A 26911-nucleotide genomic window follows, 5' to 3' on the forward strand; every position below is an offset into this window, starting at 1 on the left:
GGTAGGTAGGTTGGTAGGTAAGTCGGTTGGTAGGTCTGTAGGTAGGTCGGTAGGTAGGTCGGTAGGTAGGTCGGTCGGTAGGTTTGTTGGTAGGTCAGAAGGTATGTGGGTAGGTAGGTTGGTATTAAGGTCGGTTATTCGGTAGGTAGGTAGGTAGGTAGGTAGGTCTGTAGGTAGGTCGGTAGGTAGGTCAGTAGGTAGGTCTGTAGGTAAGTCGGCTAATAGGTAGTTAGGTAGGTTGGTAAATAGGTTGGTAGGTAGGTCATTAGGTATGTCGGTATGTAGGTCGGTCGGTCAATAGGTAGGTAGGTAGGTCGGTAGGTAGGTCAGTAGGTAAGTCGGTAGGTAGTAGGTAGGTCGGTATGTAGGTAGGTAGGTTGGTCGGTAGTTAGTAGGTAGGTCGGTAGGTAGTTTTGTAGGTAGCTCAGTAGGTAGGTCGGTCGGTAGGTCATTCGGTAGGTAGGTAGGCAGCTAGGTAGGTAGGTAGGTAGGTAGGTAGGTAGGTACGTAGGTGGTTCAGTAGGTCAGTAGGTCGGAAGGTAGGTCAGTAGGTAGGTTGGTAGGTAGGTCGGTAGGTAGGTAGCTCAGTAGGTAGGTGGGTAGGTAGGTTGGTAGGTAGGTAGGTCGGTAGGTCATTCGGTAGGTAGGTAGGTTGGGAAGGAGGTTGGTAGGTAGGTAGGTAGGTTGGTCGGTAGGTAGGTAAGTAGGTAGGTAGGTCGAAAGGTAGGTCAGTAGGTCATTAGGTGGGCTGGTAGGTAGGTTTGTAGGTAGGTAGGTTTTTAGGTAGGTAGGTAGGTAGGTAGGTAGGTAGGTAGGATAATAGGTAGGTAAGTAGGTAGGTAGGTTGGTAGGTAGTTAGATTGGTTGGTAGCTCTGTAAGTAGGTCCTACATACGTAGGTCAGTTCGTAGGTCGATAAGTAGGTCAGTAGGTAGGTTGGTAGGTAGGTCAGTAGGTAGGTCGGTAGGTAGGTGGGCAGGTAGGTTAGTTGGTAGGTAAGTTGGTCGGTTGGTAGGTCGGTCGGAAGGTCGGTTGGTAGGTCAGTCGGTCAGTAGGTAGGTAGGTAAAAAGTAGGTAGGTAGGTCAGAAGGTAGGTTGGTAGGTAGGTCGGTAGTTAGATCAGTAGGTAGGTCGGTCGGTAGGTCGTTCAGTAGGTCATTCAGTAGGTCGGTCGGTCGGTAGGTCACTCAGTTGATCGGTCGGTTGGACAGTCAGTAGGTAGGTAGGTAAGTAGGTAGGTGGGTCAGTAGGTAGGTCAGTAGGTCAGTAGGAAGGTAAGTAGGTAATTCAGAAGGTAGGTATGTGGGTTAGTTGGTAGGTAAGACGGTAGGTAGGTAGGTAGGTAGGTCGGTAGGTAGGTAGGTGGGTCAGTCGGTAGGTAAGTAGCTAGGTAGGTAGGTAGGTAAGTAGGTCAAAAGGTACATCGGTAGGTCATTAGGTAGGTCGGAAGGTAGGTCTCTAGGTAGGTCGGTAGGTAGGTCGGTAGGTAGGTGAGTCGGTAGGTCGGTAGGTAGGTCGGTTGGTAGGTCGGTAGATGCGTTGGTAGGTATGTCGATAGGTAGGTCGGTAGGTAGGTCGGTCGGTAGGTCGGTCAATAGGTTGGTCAGTAGGTCAGTCAGTCGGTAAGTCCGTCGGTAGGTCGGTCGGTCGGTCGGTCGGTCGGTCGGTCGGTAGGTAGGTAGGTGGGTAGGTAGGTAGGTAGTTAGGTAGGTAAGTAGGTAGGTAAGACATATATTAGGTAGGTAGTTAGGTAGTTAGGTAGGTCAGTAGGTAGGTAGATAGGTCGGTCAGTCAGTCATTCGGTAGGTAGGTAGCTAGGTAGGTAGGTAGGTAAGTAGGTAGGTGGGTCAATAGGTAGGTCAGTAGGTCATTAGGTAGGTTGGTAGGAAGGCCGGTTGGTGAGTAGGTTGTTAGGTAGGTTGGTAGGTAGGTAGGAAGGAAGGTAGGTAGGTAGATAGGTAAGTAGGTAGGTAGGTTGGTAGGTTTTGTGTAGTTGAGCCGGTAGGTAGGTTGGTCGGTAGGTCAGTAGGTAGGTAGGTAAGTAGCTAGGTAACTCAATAGGTAGGTCGGTAGGTCATTAGGTAGGTCAAAAGGTAGGTCGGTGGGTAGATAGGTTGGTAGCTAGGTCAGTAGGTAGGTAGGTAAGTGGGTAGGTAAGTAGGTAGCTAGGTCTGTAGGTAGGTAGATCGGTCAGTAAGTGGGTAGTTAGGTGGGTGGGTAGGTTGGTAGGTAAGTCGGTAAGTAGGTCAGTAGGTAGGTCGGTAAGTAGGTAGGTGAGTAGGTCGGTAGGTAGGTAGGTAGGTAGGTAGATAGGTTTTTAGGTAAGAAGGTAGGCAGGTCAGTAGGTAGGTTGGTCGGTAGGTCGGTAGGTAGGTTGGTAGGTAGGTTAGTAGGTAGGTCTGTAGGTAGGTCGGTTGGTACGTAGGTTGGTATGTAGGTTGGTAGGTAGGTCGGTCGGTCCGTAATTCGGTAGGTAGGTCGGAAGGTAGGTTGGTCAGTTGGTCGGTCGGTTGGTAGGTTGGTAGGTAGGTCGGTAGGTAGTTTGGAAGGTCAGTAGGTTGGTCATAGATAGGTCGGTCTGTAGGTCGGTCGGTATGTTGACCTGAAGGTAGGTCTGTACGTAGGTCGGTAGGTAGGTAGGTTGATAGGTAGGTCGGTATGTATGTCCGTAAGTCGGTATGTAGGTAGGTCGGTAGGTCAGTAGGTAGGTCGGTTGGTAGGTTTGTCGGTGGGTAGGTCGGTAGTTAGGTAGGTCGGTAGGTAATTTGGTAGGTAGGTTGGTAGGTTGGTCAGTTTGTAGGTTGGTCGGTAGGTAGGTAGGTAGGTCAGTAGGTAGGTCAGTCGTTAGGTTAATCGGTAGGTAGGTCTGTCTGTAGGTAGGTAGGTTGCTAGGAAGGTCGGTCAGTAGGTCGGTAGGTAGGTCGGTAGGTTGGTAGGTAAGTAGGTAGGCAGGTAGGTAGGTAAGTAAGTAGGTCAGTTGGTCGGTAGGTTGGTCAGTTTGTAGTTCAGTAGGAAGGTCGGTAGGTAGGTTGGTAGGTAGGTCAGTCAATAGGTAAGTCGGTGGGTAGGTCGGTCGGTAGATCGGTCGGTCGGTAGGTGGGTAAGTAGGTAGGTAGGTAGGTAGGTTGGTAGGTAGGTCGAAAGGATGGTATGTCGGTAGGTAGGTTAGTAGGTATGTCGGTATGTAGGTTGGTAGGTCGGTAGGTTGGTAGGTCGGTAGTTAGTAGGTAGTTCGGTAGGTAATTTGGTAGGTAGGTTGGTAGGTAGGTCGGTTAATAGGTCGGTCGGTAGGTCGGTTGGTAGGTCGGTCGGTAGGTAGGTAGGTAGGTAAGTAGGTAGGTAAGTCAGTGGGTAGGTCAGTCAGTAGGTTGGTAGGTAGGTTGGTAGGTAGTTTTGTAGGTAGGTTAGTAGGTAGGCCGGTCGGTAAATAGGTCGGTAGGTAGGTAGGCAGGTAGACAGGTAGGTAGGTAGGTCAGTAGGTCAGTAGGTCGGAAGGTAGGTCAGTCGGTAGGTCGGTCGGTAGGTAGGTCAGTCAGTAGGTTGGATTGTAGGTCGGCAGGTAGGTCGGTAGGTAAATCGGTAGGTAGGTCGGTAGGTAGGTATGTCGGTAGGTAGGCTGGTAGGTAGGTCGGCCGGTAGGTTGGTCAGTAGGTCGGTCGGTAGGTAGGTAGGTAGGTCAGTAGGTCGGAAGGTAGGTCGGTGGGTAGGTTGGTCGCTTGGTTGGTAGGTCGGTCGGTAGGTAGGTAGGTAGGTCGGTAGGTCGGAAGGTAGGTCGGTGGGTAGGTTGGTAGGTAGGTTGGTAGGTAGGTCGGTAGTTAGGTAGGTCGGTAGGTAGGTAGGTAGGTAGGTAGATCGGTAGTTAGTAGGTAGGTCGGTAAGTAGTTTTGTAGGTAGGTCAGTAGGTAGGTCGGTCGGTAGGTCGGTCGGTAATAAATAGGTAAGCAGGTAGGTAGGTAGGTAGGTAGGTCAGTAGGTCAGAAGGTCGAAAGGCACGTCAGTCGGTAAATCGGTCGGTCGGTCGGGTCGAGTAGGTTGGTAGGTAGGTCGGTTTGTAGTTCGGTAGTAGGTCGGAAGTAGTTTGGAAGGTCAGTAAGTTGGTCATAGATAGTCGGTCTGTAGGTCGGTCGGTATGTTGACCGTAGGTAGTCTGTAGGTAGGTTGGTAGGTAGGTAGGTTGATAGGTAGGTCGGTATGTATGTCCGTAAGTCGGTATGTAGGTAGGTCGGTAGGTAGGTCGGTAGTTAGGTAGGTCAATAGGTAGGTAGGTAGATCGGTAGTTAGTAGGTAGGTGGGTAAATAGTTTTGTAGGTAGGGTCAGTAGGAGGTCGGTCGGTAGGTCGGTCAGTAGGTAGGTAGGCAGGTAGGTAGGTAGGTAGGTAGGTAGGTCAGTAGGTCAGTAGGTCAGTAGGTCAGAAGGTAGGTCAGTTGGTAGTTCGGTTGGTAGGTAGGTCCGTTGGTTGGTCGGTAGGTAGGTCGGTACGTAGGTTGGTAGGTAGGTTGGTCGGTAGGTTGGTAGGTAGGTCGGTAGGTATGTGTGTAGGTAGGTCATTATGTAGGTCGGCGTCAGTAGGAGGTAGTAGGTCTGTAGGTAAGTCAGCTTGTAGGTCATTAGGAAGGTTGGCAGGTAGGTCAGTAGGTAGGTCGGTAGGTAGGTTCGTATGTAGGTCGGTCAGTCAGTAGGTAGGTAGAAAGGTCAGTAGGTAGGTTGGTAGGTAGTAGGTAGGTTGGTAGGTAAGTCGGTCGGTAGGTCGGTCGGTAGGTAGGTCGGTCCGGAGGTAGGTTGGTAGGTAAGTAGGTAGGTAGGTCAGTAGATGGGTCAGTAGGTATGTCGATAGGTATGTCGGTTAATAGGTCTTTCAATAGGTCGGTCGGTAGGTCGGTTGGTAGGTCGGTCGGTAGGTCCATCGGTAGGTTGGTCGGTAGGTCGGTCGGTAAGTCGGTCGGTAGGTCGGTCGGTAGGTAGGTAGGTAGGTAAGTAGGTAGGTAAGTCAGTGGGTAGGTCAGTCAGTAGGTTGGTAGGTAGGTTGGTAGGTAGGTTACTAGGTAGGTCGGTAGGTAGGTCGGTAGTTAGGTAGGTAGGTAGGTAGGTCTGTAGTTAGTAGGTAGGTCGGTAGGTAGTTTTGTAGGTAGGTCAGAAGGTAGGCCGGTCGGTAAATAGGTCGGTAGGTAGGTAGGCAGGTAGACAGGTAGGTAGGTAGGTCAGTAGGTCAGTAGGTCGGAAGGTAGGTCAGTCGGTAGGTCGGTCGGTAGGTAGGTCAGTCAGTAGGTTGGATTGTAGGTCAGCAGGTAGGTCGGTAGGTAAATCGGTAGGTAGGTCGGTAGGTAGGTATGTCGGTAGGTAGGCTGGTAGGTAGGTCGGTCGGTAGGTCGGTCAGTAGGTAGGTCGGTAGGTCGGAAGGTGGGTCAGTGGGTAGGTTGGTCGGTCGGTCGGTAGATCGGTCGGTAGGTAGGTAGGTAGGTCGGTAGGTCGGAAGGTATGTCGGTGGGTAGGTTGGCAGGTAGGTTGGTAGGTAGGTCGGTAGTTAGGTAGGTCGGTAGGTAGGTAGGTAGGTAGGTAGGTAGGTAGGTAAGTAAGTAGGTCAGTTGGTCGGTAGGTTGGTCAGTTGGTAGTTCAGTAGGAAGGTTGGTAGGTAGGTTGGTAGGTAGTTAGGTAGGTACGTAGGTAGGTAAGTAGGTAGGTAGGTCAGTAGGTAGGTCAGTCAGTAGGTTGGTAGGTAGGTTGGTAAGTAGTAGGTAGGTCGGTAGGTAGGTCAGTCAGTAGGTCGGAGAGTAGGTCGGTCGGTAGGTAGGTTTGTCGGTAGGTAAATGGGTAGGTAGGTCGGTCGGTAGGTTGGTAGGTAGGTCGGTAGGTAGGTCTGTAGGTAGGTCGGTAATTAGGTCGGTCGGTATGTAGGTAGGTAGGTATGTATGTAGGCGGGAAGGTAGGTAGGTAGGTAGGTAGGTAGGTCGGTAGGTAGGTCCGGAGGTAGGTTGGTAGGTAGGTCTGTCGGTAGGTTAGTAGATAGGTATGTAGGAAGGTAGGTGAGTTGGTAGGTTGGTAGGTAGGTCGGTAGGTAGGTCGGTAGGTAGGTCAGTAGGTCATTACGCAGGTCAGTAGGTTGGTCATAGGTAGGTCGGTCGGTAGTTCGATCGGTATGTCAGTCTGTAGGTAGGTCTGTAGGTAGGTCGGTAGGTAGGTAGGTAGGTCGGTAGATAGGTAGGTCAGTACATAGGTCGGTATGTATGTCGGTAGATTGGTACGTAGGTCGGTAGGTAGGTCAGTAGCTAGGTTGGTAGGTAGGTCGGTAGGTAGGTCGGTAGGTAGGTCGGTCAATATTTCGGTCAGTAGGTCGGTAGGTCGGTAGGTAGGTAGGCAGGTAGGTAGGTAGGTAGGTAAGTGGGTAGGTAAGTAGGAAGGTAGGTCAGTAGGTAGGTCGGTTGGTAGGTCGGTAGGTAGGTCGGTAGGTAGGTAGCTCAGTAGGTAGGTCAGTAGGTAGGTCAGTAGGTAGGTCGGTAGGTAAGTCAACTGGTAGGTCATTAGGTGATTTGAAGGTAGTCAGTAGGTAGATCGGTAGGTAGGTTGGTATGTAGGTCGGTCGGTCAGTAGGTAGGAAGGTAGGTCAGTAGGTAGGTTTCTAGGTAGTATGTAGGTTGGTAGGTAAGTCGGTCGGTAAGTCGGTTGGTAGGTAAGTTGGTCCGGAGGTAGGTTGGTAGGTAATTAGGTAGGTAGGTCAGTAGATAGGTCAGTATATAGGTTGATAGGTATGTTGGTTAATAGGTCTTTCAATAGGTCGGTCGGTAGGTCGTCAGTAGGTCAGTCGGTAGGTTGGTCGGTAGGTTGGTCGGTAAGTCTGTCGGTAGGTCGGTCGGTAGGTAGGTAGGTAGGTAAGTAAGTAGGTAAGTCATCAGGTAGGTCAGTCAGTAGGTTGGTAGGTAGGTTGGTAGGTAGGTTGGTAGGTAGGTCGGTAGTTAGGTAGGTCGGTAGGTAGGTAGGTAGATCGGTAGTTAGTAGGTAGGTCGGTAGGTAGTTTTGTAGGTAGGTCAGTAGGTAGGTCGGTCGGTAGGTCGGTCGGTAATAAGTAGGTAGGCAGGTAGGTAGGTAGGTAGGTAGGTCGGTGGGTAGTAGGTAGGTCGGTAGTTAGGTTGGTAGGTAGGTCGGTAAGTAGGTCAGTCGGTAGGTAGGTCGGTAGGTAGGTCAATAGGTAGTAGGTAGGTCGGTAGGTAGGTTAGTAGCAAGGTTATTAGGTAGGTTGATAGGTAGGTCGGTAGGTAGGTCATTAATTACGTCGGTAGGTAGGTCGGTCGGTAGGTCATTAGGTAGGTGGTAGGTAAGTCGGTAGGTAGGTCGGTCGGTCAGTAGATCGGTAGGTAGGTTGGTAGGTAGGTTGGTCGGTATGTAGGTCGGTCAGTCAGTAGGTAGGTCGGTCGGTAGGTAGTTCGGTGAAAGGTCGGTAGGTAGGTCGGTAGGTAGGTCGGTATGTAGGTCGGTAGGTATGTAGGTCAGTAGTTAGTAGGTAGGTGGGTAGGTAATTTGGTAGGTTGGTTGGTAGGTAGGTCGGTTGGTAGGTCGGTCAGTAGGTAGGTAGTTAGGTAGGTCGGTAGGTAGGTAGGTAAGTAGGTAGGTAGGTCGATAAGTAGGTGAGTAGGTCTTTAGGTAAGCTGGTAGGTAGGTCAGCAGGTAGGTAGGTTGGTAGGTAGGTTGGTAGGATGGTAGGTTGGTAGTTAGGTCGGTAGGTAGGTTGGTATGTAGGTCGGTAGGTAGGTAGGTCGGTAGGTCGGTAGTTAGTAGGTAGGTCAGTAAGTAATTTGGAAGGTGGGTTGGCAGGTAGGTCGGTTAATAGGTCGGTCGGTAGGTAGGTAGTTAAGTAGGTTGGTAGGTCAGTAGGTAGGTCATTCGGTAGGTTGGTCGGTAGGTAGGTCGGTCGGTAGGTAGGTAGGTTGCTAGGTAGGTTGGGGGTAGGTCGGTAGGTAGGTCGGTAGGTTGGTAGGTCGGTAGGTAAGTAGGTAGGTAGGTAAGTAAGTAGGTCACTTGGTCAGTAGGTTGGTCGGTTGATAGTTCAGTAGGAAGGTCGGTAGGTAGGTTAGTAGGTAGGTAAGTCGGTAGGTAAGTCGGTCAGTCAGTAGGTCGGTCCGTCGGTAGGTAGGTAGGTAGGTAAGTAAGTAGGTAGGTAGGTAGGTTGGTAGGTAGGTCGGTAGGATGGTAGGTTGGTAGGTAAGTCGGTAGGTAGGTCGGTATGTAGGTTGATAGGTAGGTAGGTCGGTAGGTCGGTAGTTAGTAATTAGGTCGGTAGGTAATTTGGTAGGTAGGTTGGTAGGTAGGTCAGTTGGTAGGTCGGTCAGTAGGTAGGTAGGTAGGTAGGACGGTAGGTCAGTAAGTAAGTCGTTCGGTAGGGTGGTTGGTAGGTGGGTCGGTCGGTAGGTAGGTAGGTTGCTAGGTAGGTTATCAGTAGGTAGGTAGGTAGGTCGGTACATTGGTAGGACGGTAGGTAGGTCAGTAGGTAGGTCATTTAGTAGGTCATTAGGTAGGTTGGTAGGTAGGTCGGTAGGTAGGTCAGTAGGTAGGTCGGTTGGTAAGTCATTAGGTAGGTCGGTAGGTAGGTCCGTAGGTAGGTGAGTAGGTCATTAGGTAAGCTGGTAGGTAGGTCAGCAGGTAAGTAGGTTGGTAGGTAGGTTGGTAGGATGGTAGGTCGGTAGTTAGGTCGGTAGGTAGGTTGGTATGTAGGTAGGTAGGTACGTAGGTAGGTAAGTAGGTAGGTAGGTCAGTAGGTAGGTCAGTCAGTAGGCCGGTAGGTAGGTCGGTAAGCAGGTCGGTAGGTAGGTCAGTCAGTAGGTTGGTAGGTAGGTCAGCAGGTAGGTCGGTAGGTAGGTTGGTAGGTAGGTCGGTAGGTAAGTCTGAAGGTAGATCGGTAGGTAGGTCGGTAGGTAGGTCAGTAGGTAGCTTGGTAGGTAAGTCGGTTGGTAGGTCGGTTGGTAGGTCGGTGGTAGGTAGGTAGGTAGGTCGGTAGGTCGGAAGGTAGGTCGGTAGGTAGGTTGGTAGGTAGGTCGGTAGGTAAGTCGGTCAGTCGGTAGGTCGGTCGGTCGGTAGGTAGGTAAGTAAGTAGGTAGGTAGGTAGGTTGGTAGGTAGGTCGGTAGGATGGTAGGTTTGTAGGTAAGTCGGTAGGTAGGTCGGTATGTAGGTTGATAGGTAGGTAGGTCGGTAGGTCAGTAGTTAGTAGGTAGGTCGGTAGGTAATTTGGTAGGTCGGTTGGTAGGTAGGTCAGTTGGTAGGTCGGTCAGTAGGTAGGTAGGTAGGTAGGTCGGTAGGTCAGTAGGTAAGTCGTTCGGTAGGTTGGTTGGTAGGTAGGTCGGTCGGTAGGTAGGTAGGTTGCTAGGTAGGTTATCGGTAGGTAGGTCGGTAGGTTGGTAGGTCGGTAGGTAGGTCAGTAGGTAGGTCATTTAGTAGGTCATTAGGTAGGTTGGTAGGTAGGTAAGTAGGTAGGTAGGTACGTAGCTAGGTAAGTAGGTAGATAGGTCAGTAGGTAGGTCAGTCAGTAGGTTGGTAGGTAGGTTGGTAGGTAGGTTGGTAGGTAGGTCGGAATGTAGGTCAGTAGTTAGGTCGGTAGCTAGGTGGGTAGGTATGTCAGTAGGTAGGTTGGTAGGTAGGTCGGTAGGTAGGTTGGTCGGTTGGTAGGTAGGTAGGTAGGTAGGTTGGTAGGTAGGAAGGTAGATCGGTAGGTAGGTCAGTAGGTAGGTAGGTATGTCGGTAGGTAGGTCAGTAGGTAGGTCGGTAGGTAGGTTTGTTGGTTGGTCTGTCTGTAGGTTGGTAGGTAGGTAAGTACGTAGGTCGGTACGTAGGTGTGTAGGTAGGTCGGTCCTTAGGTCGGTCCGTAGGTCAGTACGTAATTAGGTCCGTAGGTAGGTCGGTAGGTAGGTTGGTAGGTAGGTTGGTAAGTTGGTAGGTAGGTTGGTAGGTAGGTTGGTAGGTAGGTTGGTAGGTAGGTCGGTAGGTTGGTACGTAGGTCAGTAGGTAGGTCGGTAGGTAGGTCAGTCGGTCCGTAGGTTGGTAGGCAGGTTGGTAGGTAGGTCGGTCAGTAGGTAGGTCGGTCGGTAGGTGAGTAGGTCGGTAGGTAGGTAGGTAGGTAGGTAGGTAAGTAGGTAGGTAGGTCAGTAGGTAGGTCGGTCGGTAGGTAGTTCGGTAGGTAGGTAGGTTGGTCGGTTGGTAGGTTGGTAAGTAAGTAGGTAGGTAGGTAGGTAGGTAGGTAGGTAGGTTAGTAGGTCAGTAGGTCAGAAGGTAGGTCGGTCGGAAGGTTGGTTAGGAGGTAGGTCGGTCGGTATGTAGGTTGGTAGGTAGGTCGGTTGGTAGGTTGGTAGGTAGGTCGGTCGGTAGGCAGGTCGGTAGGTATGTGGGTAGGTAGGTCGGTATGTAGGTCGGTATGTAGGTCGGTTGGTCGGTAGGTAGGTAGGTAGGTCTGTAGGTAGGTCGGTAGGTAGGTCAGTAATTAGGTCGGTAGGTAGGTCGGTAATAAGGTAGCTCAGTAGGTAGGTCGGTAGGTAGGTCTGTAGGTAAGTCATTAGGTAGGTTAGTAAATAGGTCGGTAGGTAGGTCATTAGGTATGTCGGTATGTAGGTCGGTCAGTCAGTAGGTAGGTAGGTAGGTCGGTAGGTAGGTTGGTAGGTAGGTCAGTAGGTAGGTAGGTAGGTAGGTCGGTAGGTCAGTAGGTAAGTCGTTCGGTAGGTTGGTTGGTAGGTAGGTCGGTCGGTAGGTAGGTAGGTTGCTAGGTAGGTTATCGGTAGGTAGGTCGGTAGGTTGGTAGGTAGGTCAGTAGGTAGGTCATTTAGTAGGTCATTAGGTAGGTTGGTAGGTAGGTAAGTAGGTAGGTAGGTACGTAGCTAGGTAAGTAGGTAGATAGGTCAGTAGGTAGGTCAGTCAGTAGGTTGGTAGGTAGGTTGGTAGGTAGGTTGGTAGGTAGGTCGGAATGTAGGTCAGTAGTTAGGTTGGTAGCTAGGTGGGTAGGTAGGTCAGTAGGTAGGTTGGTAGGTAGGTCGGTAGGTAGGTTGGTCGGTTGGTAGGTAGGTAGGTAGGTAGGTTGGTAGGTAGGAAGGTAGATCGGTAGGTAGGTCAGTAGGTAGGTAGGTATGTCGGTAGGTAGGTCAGTAGGTAGGTCGGTAGGTAGGTTTGTTGGTTGGTCTGTCTGTAGGTCGGTACGTAGGTGTGTAGGTAGGTCGGTCCTTAGGTCGGTCCGTAGGTCAGTACGTAATTAGGTCCGTAGGTAGGTCGGTAGGTAGGTTGGTAGGTAGGTTGGTAAGTTGGTAGGTAGGTTGGTAGGTAGGTTGGTAGGTAGGTTGGTAGGTAGGTCGGTAGGTTGGTACGTAGGTCAGTAGGTAGGTCGGTAGGTAGGTCAGTCGGTCCGTAGGTTGGTAGGCAGGTTGGTAGGTAGGTCGGTCAGTAGGTAGGTCGGTCGGTAGGTGAGTAGGTCGGTAGGTAGGTAGGTAGGTAGGTAGGTAAGTAGGTAGGTAGGTCAGTAGGTAGGTCGGTCGGTAGGTAGTTCGGTAGGTAGGTAGGTTGGTCGGTTGGTAGGTTGGTAAGTAAGTAGGTAGGTAGGTAGGTAGGTAGGTAGGTAGGTTAGTAGGTCAGTAGGTCAGAAGGTAGGTCGGTCGGAAGGTTGGTTAGGAGGTAGGTCGGTCGGTATGTAGGTTGGTAGGTAGGTCGGTAGGTAGGTTGGTAGGTAGGTCGGTCGGTAGGCAGGTCGGTAGGTATGTGGGTAGGTAGGTCGGTATGTAGGTCGGTATGTAGGTCGGTTGGTCGGTAGGTAGGTAGGTAGGTCTGTAGGTAGGTCGGTAGGTAGGTCAGTAATTAGGTCGGTAGGTAGGTCGGTAATAAGGTAGCTCAGTAGGTAGGTCGGTAGGTAGGTCTGTAGGTAAGTCATTAGGTAGGTTAGTAAATAGGTCGGTAGGTAGGTCATTAGGTATGTCGGTATGTAGGTCGGTCAGTCAGTAGGTAGGTAGGTAGGTCGGTAGGTAGGTTGGTAGGTAGGTCAGTAGGTAGGTAGGTCGGTAGGTGTGTCGGTAGGTAGGTAGGTTGGTAGGTGTGTCGGTAGGTAGGTCGGTAGGTAGGTCAATTGGAAGGTCCTTAGGTAAGTTTGTAGGTAGGTCAGTAGGTAGGTCGGTATGTAAGTCGTTCGGTCAGTAGGTAGGTCGGTAGATAGTAGGTAGGTCGGCAGTTAGGTCGGTAGGTAGGTAGGTCGGTAGGTAGGTTGGTAGGTAGGTCATTTGGTAGGTCATTAGGTAGGTCGGTAGGTAGGTTGGTACGTAGGTCGGTAGGTAGGTCAATAGTTAGGTCATTTAGTAGGTCATTAGGTAGGTCGGTAGGTAGGTAGGTCAGTAGGTAGGTTGGTTGGTAGGTCATTAGGTAGGTCGGTAGGTAGGTCCGTAGGTAGGTCGGTAGGTAGGTCGGTATGTAGGTCAGTCGGTCGGTAGGTAGGTCGGTAGGTAGGTCATTAGGTAGTAGGTAGGTCGGTCGGTAGGTAGGTCGGTCGGTACGTCGGTCGGTAGGTAGGTCGGTCGGTCAGTAGGTAGGTTGGCATGTAGGTCGGTCGGTAGTTCAGTAGGAAGGTGGGTAGGTAGGTCTGTAGGTAGGTTGGTCAGTAGGTTGATAGGTAGTTAGGTAGGTAGGTAGGTAAGTAGGTAGGTAAGTCAGTAGGTTGGTAGGTAGGTAGGTCGGAAGGTAGGTCGGAAGGTAGGTCGGTAGGTAGGTTGGTAGGTAGGTCGATAGGTAGGTTGGTAGGTAGGTTGGTAGGTAGGTTAGTAGGGAGGCCGGTAGGTAGGTCGGTAGGTAGGTTGGTAGGTAGGTCATTAATTAGGTCGGTAGGTAGGTCGGTAGGTAGGTCGGTAGGTAGGTTGGTTGGTAGGTAGGTCGGTCGATAGGTAGGTTGGTAGGTAGGTCAGTCGGTAGGTCATTAGGTAGGTCAGTAGGTAGGTCGGTCGGTAGTTCGTTAGGTAAATCGGTAGGTAGGGGGGTAGGTAGGTCGGTATGTAGGTCAGTCGGTCGGTAGGTAGGTCGGTCGGTAAGTAGGTCAGTGATAGGTCGGTAGGTATGTCAGTAGGTAGGTCAGTAGGTAGGTCGTTAGGTAGGTAGGTCAGGAGGTAGGTCTGTAGGTAGGTCAGTAGGTAGGTCGGTAGGTAGGTCGGTCGCTCGGTCCGTAGGTCGGTAGGTAGGTCGGTAGGTCATTAGGTCAGTAGGTAGGTCATTTATTAGGTCATTAGGTAGGTCAGAAGGTAGGTCAGTAGGTAGGTCAGTAGGTAGGTCGGTATGTAGAATAGTCGCTCGGTAGGTAGGTAGGTAGGTCGGTAGGTAGGTCAGTAGGAAGGTTGGTAGGTAGGTATGTAGGTAGGTAGGTACGTAGGTAGGTAAGTAGGTAGGTAGGTCAGTAGGTAGGTCAGTCAGTAGGTTGGTAGGTAGGTCGGTAGGCAGGTCGGTAGGTATGTCAGTCGGTAGGTTGGTAGGTAGGTCGGCAGGTAGGTCGGTAGGTAGGTCGGTCGGTAGGTAGGTACGTCGGTAGGTAGATTGGTAGGTAGGTCGGTCGGTAGGTTGGTAGGTCGGTCGGTAGGTCGGTCGGTAGGTAGGTAGGTAGGTCGGTAGGTTGGAAGGTAGGTCGGTGGGTAGGTTGGAAGGTCGGTCGGTGGGTAGGAAGGTAGGTAGGTAGGTAGGTCGGTAGGTCGGAAGGTAGGTCGGTGGGTAGGTTGGTAGGTCGGTCGGTAGGTCGGAAGCTAGGTCGGTAGGTAGGTCGGTAGGTATGTAGGTCGATAGGTTGGTTGGTAGGTAGGTCGTTAGGTAGGTCGGTAAGTAGGTCATTAGGTAGGTCGGTAGTTAGGTCGTTAGGTAGGTCGGCAAGTAGGTCGGTCGGTAGGTAGTCGGTAGGTAGGTCAATAGGTAGTAGGTAGGTCGGTATCGAGGTTATTAGGTAGGTTTATAGGTAGGTCGGTCGGTCGTTCGGTAGTTCAGTAGGTAGGTAGGTGGGTAGGTTGGTCGGTATGTAGGTTGGTCGGTCGGTAGGTAGGTCGGTGATAGGTCAGTAGGTAGGTCAGTAGGTAGGTCGGTAGGTAGGTCGGTAGGTAGGTTATCAGGTAGGTCGGTCGTTGGGTAGGTCAGTAGGTAGGTCGGTCGGTTGGTAGGTTATTAGACACGTCGGTAGGTAGGTCGATAGGTAGGTCGGTCAGTAGGTCGGTCAGTAGGTCGGTCAGTAGGTAGGTCGGTCAGTAGGTAGGTCGGTCGGTAGGTAAGTAGGTAGGTAGGTAGGTAGGTAGGTAGGTAAGTAGGTAGGTAGGTTGGTAGGTAGGTAGATCAGTCGGTAGGTTGGTAGGTAGGTTGGTAGGCAGGTCTGTAGGTTGGTTGGTATGTAGGTCGGTCGGTCGGTAGGTATGTAGGTTTTTATGTAAAACGGTCGGTCGGTATGTAGGGTGGTCGGTCGGTAAGTCGGTAGGTAGGTCGGTAAGTAGTAGGTAGGTCAGTAGGTAGGTCGAAAGGTAGGTTGGTCGGTAGGTCAGTCGGTAGGTAGTTCGTTTGGGAGGTAGGTTGTAGGTAGGTTGGTAGGTACGTAGGTCTGTAGGTAGGTTGGTTGGTAGGTCGGTAGTTAGGTTGGTATGTAGTTCGGTTGGTCGGCAGGTAGGTAGGTTGGTAGGTTGGTCAGTAGGTAGGTGGGTACGTGGCTCGGTAAGTTGGTCAGTTGAAAGGTCGGTCAACAGGTCGGTCGGTCGTTATGTCGGTCGGTAGGTCGGTCAGTAAGTCGGTTGGTAGGTCGCTTGGTTGGTAGGTAGTTAGGTAGGCAGGTCGGTAGGTAGGTTGGTAGGTAGGTCGGTAGGTAGGTCGGTAGGTAGGTCGGTAGGTAGGTCAGTAGGTAGGTCGGTAGGTAGGTCGGTATGTAGGTTGGTAGGTAGGTCGGTAGGTAGGTTGGTAGGTAGGTCATTTATTAGGTCATCAGGTAGGTCGGAAGGTAGGTCAGTAGGTAGGTCGGTAGGTAGGTCGGTATGTAGAATGGTCGGTCGGTAGGTAGGTAGGTAGGTCGATAGGTAGGTCGGAAGGTAGGTTGGTAGGTAGGTAGGTATGTAGGTAGGTAGGTACGTAGGTAGGTAAGTAGGCCAGTAGGTAGGTCAGTCAGTAGGTCGGTAGGTAGGTCGGTAGGTAGGTCGGTAGGCAGGTCGGTAGGTAGGTCAGTCAGTAGGTTGGTAGGTAGGTCGGCAGGTAGGTTGGTAGGTAGGTGGGTAGGTAGGTCGGTAGGTAGGTCGGTAGGTATATCGGTAGGTAGGTCGGTAGGTAGGTCGGTAGGTAGGTTTGTAGGTAGGTTGGTCGGTAGGTCGGTAGGTTGGTCGGAAGGTAGGTCGGTAGGTAGTTTGGTAGGTAGGTCGGTAGGTAGGTAGGTCGGTAGGTAGGTAGGTCAATAGGTAGGTCGGTAGGTAGGTAGGTAGGTATACTACAGGGGCCGGTTGTTCGAAAGGTGGATAAGTCGCTGTCCAACGGATAAGTCGCTATCCAACAGATGAGTTTTATCCAGCGTGTGATTTGCGCTGCACGAAGCTTGGATAACTTTATCCAGCGGATAAAAACCGCTATCTACCGGATAAATTTACCCAAGGTCCGGAGGTGGTTTAAATCTACTATCCAGTGGATAAATTCAAAGATACAGGGTAAGACCATGAACATTTTTATAAAATAGGACAAAAATGCCATATTCCTGTTAGTGTGTTTCAACAAACTAATACATATCAGGATTGTATTCACTATTAGAAATTGTCGGAGCAGCATTTCACGTTAACTTCGTCTGACTTCTATGGAGTTATGTCGGGGACAAAATTAAGTTTGTGTGTTGGCGCGTCGAGTTCGGATGTTGTGGCAACTGATAGATAGCCGAGATTTTCAATTTGCCACATTGTTTTTCATTCTGAGTGGCGCAATTATTCTTGTCAAAGCGAGATGTTTCGCGTGACTCAAGATGTAATGGTTTGCATTTTAAATAAAGTTATGATAATTAGTTAAATATTTCGTGTGAACGTTTTGCATGCCTAATTATAGTGCACGCCCTTTTTCCTAGTTAAATTAACTCAGAACGCTTCTTTTTTTTATTCAGTATTAACCTTTCGTTATAGTAAGACCTGGTTAGTTTTCTAGTACTCGTAGCAAATTCGTATTTATTGGAGCCTACTCGGAAAGGGCTCACGAACTTTTTACAAGGACACATTTAATTCGCTTGACTAATCCTATAGTGCCTAGACAGTATATTATATTAATAAACTTCCTTACCTTGCTAAATGTGTTTACTTGTTGAAGCTATGCTCAAAATCGAAGACGCAATAGTAAAAAGTTCAGATACTTTGCTCGAGTAAAATGAGTCGGAAATCATTGGTTTCTCAAGCAAGATTCGTCGCTGGTACAAACTTACAATGAACAGAGTTAAACAGCCGTGACGGCCAACGCGAATGCCAAAAGACAGAGAAGGGATTCAAGTATACATTAGACACCAGAGTCGCTGCCTATGAGAAGGAAACTAAAGCACTTTTTTCGTGCCATTCAAGAAGCTCAAGATGATAACTCGATAAATCCAGAGGTAGCCCTTATATCGTTACAAGTTTTAACGAAGCGATATCGAAGCTCACTTCAAGATCTCGAAAAGCTGTTCTCTACAGATAGATGGGGAGAATCCGACGAGATTGCCCCCAAGTTACGAGACCTCACTTGTGCCACGATTGACTCTGCCGAGAACCAAATTGAATTATCGTCGAAAAACCGTGGGGACCCAATCGAACCCGGTGCACCTACCACGCATAACATTGAGAATACATTCCATCCTCACTCTGCATCATGCGATCTGAACCCCCTCCTTAAATCCACCTCTAACAAGTCGAGTCATAGTTTAAAAAGTGCTTTGACATCAACAAAGCTGAAAGCAATCGTTGATGTGGTGGCCGAAAAGGAACAGGCCGATTACGACCTTGTGATCGCGGAGAAAGAAAATGAAATTAAGGTACAAGAAGCTGAAGAGAAAAGACGCAGTTTAGCCATGAAAGCCCATAGAGAGCACGAAATGGCAGTCTTGAAAGCCCGTCAGAGTGCCGCTGTGGCAGAGGCTAAGATCAACGCTATCGAACAATCTTTGTCGGGAGAGAAGCTGTCCAAAAGAGACGATCACGAACCTGACTATATCGACAAGAAACGTGCCCAAGAGTGGATTAGAGACCAGCAACAGCACTCTATATGTACCATGCAGGATGATCCAGACACAAAACTCGATAGTCGCACGGTCGCGAGCAGGGGTGGATCCAGCACTAGTGCACTAATTTGCATTACAAAACAAAATGGCTATTTTGAGCAGTTTTCTTGTGTCATGCAAATTAGTGCACTAGTGCTGGATCCACCCATGGTCGCGAGAGACAGAAAAATAGGCAACTTGACTGAAGCCGCTAAATACCCGTCGTACCTTAATTCCCAGTTCAATTTGAGAACTTGTCCTCAACCCAAACAGTCGCAAGATGTTCCTCCTAACATTCAAGAATGTATGATGGTTATTGCAGAGACGAATCGCCAGCTTACTGCTAGCTTAGCTGGCCAAAATCTCCCGAAGTGCCACCCGGACGTATTTACTGGCGATTTCGCTATGTTTCACGCTTGGAAGAAAGCATTCCAGGCAATGATCCACGATGTCGACATCTCATCAGAGCAAGAGATGAACTATTTGATGAAATACACTTCAGGAGAGCCGCAAAAATTGGTGGAGAACTTCCGTAAGCGAATAGATAGCAGACAATCCTACCTTATCAAGGAACTTTGGATCGAAATGGAAAAACGCTTTGGTAACGTGGCTTCAATCACCAACGTTCTCCTGCAACGTCTCGAAGATGCCGCCCGGTTCGGCGAGAAAGAAGCCAAGAAACTTCAGGAATTTTCGGACTTGTGCTAGAACGTGAATGACCAAATGAACCAACTTCCTGGCTTGAAGTGTTTGAATTACCCCAACGTAATTCACTCCTTGGTCTCAAAGTTACCATGGTCAATGCAGAAAAAATGGGATGAGCGTGTGGTTAAGTATGCCAGAACCAACTACAACTTGTATCCTGATTTTCAGGTGTTCACCGAAGAAGTTCGCAAGCAAGCCCAACTGAAGAACCACTTAAACGTTACGGCATACAAGAGTCCAAGAAAAGATCTCTCTCATCTACCCAAAAATCGACTCAAAAAAGATCTCAGAATTCTTAAGTCGAATAAGGACAATCAAAGTCCCGGTAACAAAGACAAATATTGTCGGTTCCACGATTGTCAAGGCCACAATATCCTTGAGTGTAAAGCTTTCAGTAGAAAGAGAACTTGTCCCCAACCCAAACAGTCGCAAGATGTTCCTCCTAACCTTCAAGAATGTATGCAAGCAGACAAGCTCGGTTGTGACAGCCCAAAGGAGAAGTACCTCCTATCAATGTGTGGCGCATCAAGAGTAACTAAATTTGGGCGTTGAATCCAAGGTTTATCTTTGAAGTCACTGAATGGTATAATATTTCAACTGCCGACACTAATCGAATGTGATAACATTCCTCACGACAAACGAGAAATCCCTACTCCAGATTTACTTAGAAAGTTCCCTTACCTACAAGAAGTAGCTTCAGAAATTCCCCCTGAATTTCTGAAATGGCCCCAGAGGCACGCCATGGGCGCATAAATTGCTGGTGGGTTGGACTGTATGTGGACAGATTTGTATCGATCGCCTGGATGGACCAGTCCATCTGCAAACGCGTCGAACAGTGTGTCTCCCCAGAGTTGAAGAAACCTTCTTCATACCTTCAGCTTTCATTCAAACCCACCTCAATGATATAACGCCTTGCTCAAACCATTTCACAGCTAAAGTACCATCTGCAAACAAAGAAAAGCAAGATGACGTATTCCGCACTCATAGCAACGATAACGATAAAGCAATGTCTATCGAAGACCGACGTTTCCTAGATATAATGGAGAGATCCATTCAGAAGAACGTCCAAGGAAACTGGGAAACTCCACTCCCATTCCGCTCCGAAAACTTCCTCTTCCCCAACAACCGAATCCAAGCCCTACAGCGATTCAACAAATTGAGACAGAATCTTAAAAGAAATCCCAAGTTACAAAAGGACTATGTAGAGTTCATAGGTGGTATGTTAAAACTTGGACACGCTGCCCCAGTTAACCTCAAGAGATCTCAGCAATCAGATGAGAAGAACAGCAAGACATGGTACCTACCACATTTTGGTGTGTATCACCCTAAAAAACACGATCGCATTTTAGTCGGTTTCGACTCTTCAGCAGAGTTTAATGGCGTTTCTCTCAACAAGGAGCTATTACCTGGTCCCGACCTCGCCAATAACCTCATCGGAGTCTTGATCTGATTTTGCCAGCACAACGTCGCTGTAATGTGTGACATTCAGCATGTGTTTTATTGCTTCTACGTTCATCCAAATCACCGTAGTGTGCTGCGATTCCTGTGGTTCGAGGACAATGATCCAGCAAAAGACGTCATGGAATACGAAGTGACCGTGCATTCCTTTGGAAATTCATGCAGCCCAGCCGTTGCTAACTTCTGCCTCAGAAAGAGTGCTGAAGATGGTGAGGAGACGTTCGGGTCTACAGCAAAGGAATTCGTGCATAAAAATTTCTACATTGATGACGTATTGACCTCAACGCCAACCGATAGCAACCGCGAACATACGACTCCATAAAGTGGCTTCGAACTCCGTCGTCGTCATGGAATCCTTTCCAGCAGAAGACCGCCACACTTGATATACTGAAAGAATGTTAAAAATGTTCCTTTATTATGGTTTTTCTTTGATTAAAATATCTGAAATCTTAGGTGTAAGCAGAAAAACAATAAGCAGAAGAATCAAACATTTTGGAATAATTTCCAACATTCTATGAATAAATCAAAAACGGCCCACAACAAGAAGTATTCCTAAGAGGTCGCCCACCCAAGTACTAACTTCGCCCGACTTGTTTTAACTTTGGTGATCCGACGAGAAACTGTGCTTTCCAAGTGGTATGGACACAGACACATCTTGTTTGAGAAAACAATAACATTTCATCTATGAATATTTTTGGATAAAATTAAAAAAAATATTCCTTTTGGGCAAATTGATGAGAAAATTGGAATAATTTTCTATGAATAAATCAAAAGGAGCGTACAACACGAAGTATTCCCAAGAGGTCACCCATCCAAGTACTAACTTTGCCCGACTTGTTTCAACTTTGGTGATCAGAAGAGAACATGTGCTTTCCAAGTGGTATGGACATAGACATTGCCTTTAAGAGAGCAAGAGCTTTTGATATATGAATATTTTTGGGGAAATTTAAACAAAATTATTCCTTTTGGGCAAATTAATGAGAACATTGGAATAATTTTCTATGAATAAATAAAAAGGAGCCTACGACACGAAGTATTCCTAAGAGGTCGCCCACCCAAGTACTAACTTCGCCTGACTTGTTTCAACTTTGGTGATCAGACGAGAACCTGTGCTTTCCAAGTGGTATGGACGTAGACATTACCTTTTGCAAAAACAAGAGCTTTTGATGTATGAATATTTTTGGGGAAAGTTAAACGAAAATATTCCTTTTGGGCAAATTGATGAGAAGATTGGAATAATTTTCTATGAATAAATCAAAAGGAGCCTACGACACGAAATATTTCTAAGAGGTCACCCACCCAAGTACTAACTTCGTCTGACTTTTTTTAACTTTGGTGATCAGATGAGAACCTGTGCTTTCCAAGTGGTATGGACGTAGACATCTTGTTTGAGAAAACAAGAAATTTTGATCTATGAATATTTTTGGGGAAAGTTAAACAAAAATATTCCTTTTGGAGAGGTCACCCATCCAAGTACTAACTTCGCCCGACTTGTCTTAACTTCAGTGATCAGATGAGAACCAGTGGTTTCCAAGTGGTATGGACGTAGACATTGCCTTTGAGAAAACAAGAGCTTTTGATCTATGAATATTTTTGGGGAAAGTTAGACTAAATTAATCCATCTGGGCAAATTGATGAGAACATTGGAATAATTTTCTATGAATAAATCAAAAGGAGGCTACGACGTTTATACCAGTTAGTCTGAAACGGCTCACGCAGAGTAGGGGAAATCACATCTATTGACAATGGTGAATCATGCACTGATTACTCACTATTAGATGTGTATGCAAACCGTGAGCAATATAGTAGCTCGCTTGAAGTAATGAGTATGAATTTTGTTCAGTTTGCTACAACTTATAAAGTTGTTAACGACAAATTGACTAAGTTACCCGAGAATGTTGTACCAAGAATATTTCCTACATATTCTCCTAATCCAAAGGGGCCCAATTTTCCCTCCTATTGCAAATATCAGCTGTTGAGGCCTTGGAAATCATCCCAAAATAATGGATGGGATAACCATGAGCCATCCGATGAGATTTTCATCAATTCTTGAAATGAGTTTTTGCAAACACCATATGGACAAGCTAATGTCTCTGATTGGTTTGATAAGCTACAAGCTGTAATTCAAAATCAGCAAACAGATGATGAACCTGCTGCAGAGCAGGAAGTAACTCAAGAGGAATGGATGATATTATCTGACCTCAACACACCGTTTGAAAACTCTGAACAATTACCACAACAAATTAATGAAATGCCAACATGGATAAAAACAAAACAAGAGGAATTGATTATTGACAATCAGTATGAAGACGTTGACATCACCACTTTTAGTGACATGCTTACCGTAATTGTTCTGTTCTCATTTTGATGACAAATCTTTGGGCAAAGCGCCATTTTGCCTAATCATTAATGGAGTTGGCAGGAACTGGTAAAAGTTATCTTATTAATGCAATACGAAACCTATTGCAAACCAAATGTGCTGTAACCACTACAACAGGTAAAGCCGCTTATAATATTAAAGGTGTGACAATACATTCTTTATTAAAATTACCTGTTGGTTCAAGAGGTGCGAAAGATCTCACTGGTCACAACTTGTGTAGATCACAGCAAAACCTTAAAGACATTGATTACATCATTATTGATGAATATTCAAAGCTTGGTCAAGTCACTTTTTGCTGGATAGACAAACGATGCAAACAAGCCACTGGCTGTTACAATAAGGTATTTGGTGAAAAATCGTCGATTTTGACTAGAGATCCAGCTAATGAAATGTCTGGATTAGAGCCAGTTGTGTTTGCTGGCTAAAGAAGCAAGGGTTATGTTGACAATGAACCTATGGTCAAGTGTTGGCCTGTGTAATGGTGCAACTGGAACAGTTGTTGATATTATTTTCCAGCATAACCAGAATCCACCTGACTTACTCATTGCCGTAATTGTCAAATTTGAGAACTACAGAGGTCCACATTTTTCAGAAGAACAACTGAAGATGGTTTCCATGAGAGGCGACAATTGCCTCTTAGACTTGCTTGGGCCTTAACTATACACAAAAGCCAAGGACTTACACTATCAAAGGCTTGGATAGATATTGGAAAGTCTGAAAGAACTCCTGGAGTATCTTATGTTGCTATTAGTAGAGTCAAAACCCTCGCATCCTGCGTCATTGAACCGACGACTTATGAACGATTAACAAGCTTGAAATCTTCAGCTAATTTACAATATAAGCTTGAAGAAGAACACAAGCTAAATCAGTTGGCATAAGCAACTTGCAATTCAGTAAATATAGAATCCGTATACCATTGAGTCTGACCTCTTAAAGATTACAATGTTATGAATCTAATTATTTTATGTGTTGTATAATTACTATGCAGTTATTAATATTAATACATATGGTTTTTATTTCATTTATTTGAATTGCATTAATTTATTCTATATTATCATTTATTTGGATATAAGTTTGTATGTATGAATATCTCCATATCACTATTGCTAACAATCAACAAAAAATGGTAAGCATTGACGATTGTCTACCATCCTTCGGCGTCATTTTTTAATATTTTCGTTGCTGACAATATCTTTTACTTTAGTTCCAACTTCCACCTGTTGTTCATGAACATAGCAAGATTTGGAGGAAACAGTGGATGAATCTCAATAAACAAATTATGAGAGCAGATGGATCTACGATATTCACATTCAGATGAGATTAACTACAACTCATTACATTCATAGAAGTACTGTTTCAAAATCAAATGTATCCCGTCTTTGCTATGTCTCCTATATCCAAGTGAATAACAGTTCAAGCAATGAGTTTTCCACTGACAATACAATTGCTTTGGAGTTCATACAAAAATCAAGAATTACGAATAAAAATTTTCTTGCCTATCACTATCAGAGTAATCAGACATTGACATTTCCGAGAAAGTAGAGTAACACTGGAATAGACTCGATCGTGTGGTATCAGTATACAACTGCACAAAATTCTCCATAAAATATTTAATTATCTATAAAATCTTTTCTTTCTGACAAAATTGCTTCAAGATCTTGCTATTTCTGGTCCAGAGTTTTTGCCACTCGCTCATTTTGCTACTCGCCATGGGGTTTTATTCTGCCAGTGTGGAATAACCTCTAGCACCCAGGGTAAGTGGTGTTACAGTACGTGCTCAAATGAAATACAGTATCACTGTTTTGCAGTACATGTTGAGTATATGTGCACAGCACAATTTGATTAATTATATGTCATAGTTGCAATGTTAGTATACAACTTCCTGTATCTTTGATCTCTTACGCTTTCTTGATTTTTTTTTGCTTAAGAGAAGTACATCACTGTCATCTGAGCTCGAGGTACCAATAGTAATAATATCCTCTCTTTTCTGAACAAAAAATACAGAATTTGCTTCAGTAAAAATCTGAAACATACATGTTAACATGTATGTACAGAGTATGCCTGGCAAAAGTAAACTTACACCGCTAGTCTTATACTGTACCATACATTGTACATACCTGTTCATTCTGTTGGGGATCATATAGTTTATAGAGTTGTGTGTTATAAGTGAACTGTAAATCTATAACTTGCGTTGGTGAAAGTATCACTATCACTTGGAATGCCAGTTATATCTTCATCAGAGCTTTCTACAATTTGGCTGTACATGTAAGTATCATCTAACTGAGAAAAAGAAAATGCATAAAAATACATTATGAGGCTAGGGTATATACTATTAATGTACATACATGTACAAAAAAAGTTCTGCAACTGTGCTTGGTTCTGTAACAAACATATCTGGATGCAAATGGGGACACCTATACAGTACATAAAATTTGTACTATTCATACATTATACTTGTGTAATTACTGTTAATACATTTTCATACCAGACACCTTTAATGGCTTGCCTTTCAAAACACTAATGACAGGGTTGTATTCTTCTGCACCAGAGTTATTGAAAACTGGAGCACCTTTGTGTTTCTCCTTCAGACAGACTGTGAAATGAAGCTTAGTTTATTAAGTCTTGCAATATATAGATATACTTTAGAACATTGATTTATTGACATTGATTTATTGGTAAATAGCACAATCATCAATATTAATTGATTGGTAGTGAATAAACTCCCTTTCAATTTTTATTACACTTATTTTACCATGACTGTACTAGTCTTAATTTAACTTAAGTCAACTTAATTAAAATTATCTTGAAACTTATTTGTAAACTTCCCTTTCAAATTTTGATGTTATTCCTCTATCAATCATAAATCTTCAGAAAAAAATTCAGAAAAATTCTCAGAAGGAAAATAAAGATATACAATTAATTGTGAAATTAGACAATACAAGTGCAAAAGATTGAACATATGGTTGCCATGGCAACACTAACATTGCTCTTTGTCCATTTATGGACAATGCAAAGCTTCCTAACTTCCATCGAAAATGACCACGTTGCCCTGTATTACATGTAAATGTAAACAATGTAAACATGGCCAGAGGCCAAGGCTACCTAAATACCTGATATTTTGGAGAACTGTAGCAAGCAAATTGAATTAACAAGTACACTGTACCATTACATATATATCTAACTTACAGTACTTACATTGAGCATCTGATGTGAGCAAGGTCTTGTCTGCTTCAACACCAGTGCAGATATTCTCAGTGAGCAGCATGTAGTGAGATCCCATATATGCAAGACGAACATCAGAATTTGAAACAGAATTAAAAGGTTTGATGACTGTAACTCTCTAAAAAATAAAAAGAAACTATTGCATCTTTTTAGCATGATAATACTTATTTCAGACTTTCACTAATTATTCTCCACACGAATTTGATCCATTTAAGTGCCTATATCACTCGTGGGATCTTTATGCATTTGAAAAGAACATAAAAAGTTACTTAATATATTAAAAAAAATTTTTCATTTAGTGCAATAATTTTGAAGATACAAGCCTCTAAACTACCTGCAGTTCCTGAGTCCCAACCTCTTGGGTTTAAACACAGCTATTTAATTTGAAACTGCCCATTGTTTACAGGAGCCTGGGACTCAGGAATTGCAGGTAGTTTAAAGGCTAGTATCTTCAAAATTATTGCACTAAATCAAAAACTTTCTTTAATATATTAACTAACTTTTTACATTCTTTTCAAATGCATAAAGATTCCACGAGTGATATAGGCACTTTAATTAACTACATGGTTTGGCAAACAGTGTTTTTGTTTTATTTCCTGCTAACATGAAAATCAAGTGCTGTCTGTATTGTAGCAAGCATTTGTGTATGGGAGGGCTATCAAAGGTATTAGAGGGCGAGAACTCTATGAGCATACTAAGTCTCAGAAATGTCAATTCCTGCATCCCAAAGTGTGATTTGAGGCACTGCCAACATATTTTATGAATGTAAAAATTTTTATTTTTTTTAATTTACAATCAAATAGACAATTATAAATCCTACATAGGCTATCAGTGAGGTTTTTTAAGTATATGTATGTAGTGTAAAATTGCTTTTAAACAATGATAGCTTCACAGGGTCTTAGCCAGCCATGCATCCATCTATCATTGGCCAACTTCGATTTAAGACAGTCAGACAAAAATGGCAGCTTTTGGATGGATGTTTACTATTTTGACACTTTGTGGACAGCCAATAAGAACTATATACATACACACCATTCGCTCCTTTATAAGTCAAATCAGCTGTCAGAGAAACATTTATCATATACAAGAAATATATTTTGACATTTACAACTACACAAGTAGTGCTGATTCGTCTATATTTCATACTAATTTTTGTATGTGTCTTGCCGATTTTACACCATTTTTGTTACATATTTGCTTTAATTCAAAAATATTGCAATTTTTGCCAGTAGAGAAAATATCCAATCCAACCCCCTCCAAAAACGAGTACTATGACCCAATCACTCAAAAACATCATGGCCAATTCCAAAGATTGCCAATTTAGACACTGGATCCTGCAGCTTCGTTATGCAACTTACAAGTAAAGATTAACCCATTATTTGAAACCTCCCAGGTTAAATATGGTGGCACTACAATCAATATCACATCTTTTTTTCTGAACTAATTCAAACCCTGCATATTGTGTGACAAAATTTAAAAAACATATTACTTACACCTCTCCAATCAACAATATTGATATTCAGTGCAAATATTGATGCAGCAGCTCTTATTAGCACATAATTTGCCATTTCATTATTCAATGCCAGCACAGAGTCTTCCCATGTGCCCAGTCGTTTGAAAAGCCTTGCAAAATCAACATCGGAGAGAAAGTGCAAGAGGTCTTGTTTCTCTTCTGTACCATCCTATTTGGAATGAATATTATAAACAGGGCCGTAGCAAGCACATCATACTTGGGTGTGAGTCTAAGTTCTGCCGACAAAATGGGTGTAATTTATTATAGTTGGACATTGTTATTTGTCAACTCCAGCAGTGTCTCATATCTAACATATACTAGGCTCAATACAGTATGTGCCAGTAAATGCCAGATCTTACCAACAACTCCGAGTAAAGCCCCAATCCTACTGACAACTCCAAATATAACCCAATTTTGGCAACTACTCTACACCCC

At 45.6% G+C, this 26911-nt stretch overlaps 4 pseudogenes; all 4 read right to left on the reverse strand.

Moving 5' to 3' along the window:
- Nucleotides 1–19892: 19892 nt before the first annotated feature.
- Nucleotides 19893–20011, reverse strand: LOC114535839 (annotated as a pseudogene).
- Nucleotides 20012–20136: 125 nt separating this feature from the next.
- LOC114535838 lies at nt 20137–20255 on the reverse strand (annotated as a pseudogene).
- A 124-nt stretch (nt 20256–20379) lies between these two features.
- On the reverse strand, nt 20380–20498 carry LOC114535836 (annotated as a pseudogene).
- A 125-nt stretch (nt 20499–20623) lies between these two features.
- On the reverse strand, nt 20624–20742 carry LOC114535837 (annotated as a pseudogene).
- Between the last annotated feature and the right edge of the window lie 6169 nt (nt 20743–26911).

The sequence above is a fragment of the Dendronephthya gigantea genome, unplaced genomic scaffold, assembly GCF_004324835.1.
Source record: "Dendronephthya gigantea isolate DGI-Jeju-01 unplaced genomic scaffold, DenGig_1.0 000126F, whole genome shotgun sequence".
NCBI lineage: Eukaryota > Metazoa > Cnidaria > Anthozoa > Malacalcyonacea > Nephtheidae > Dendronephthya > Dendronephthya gigantea.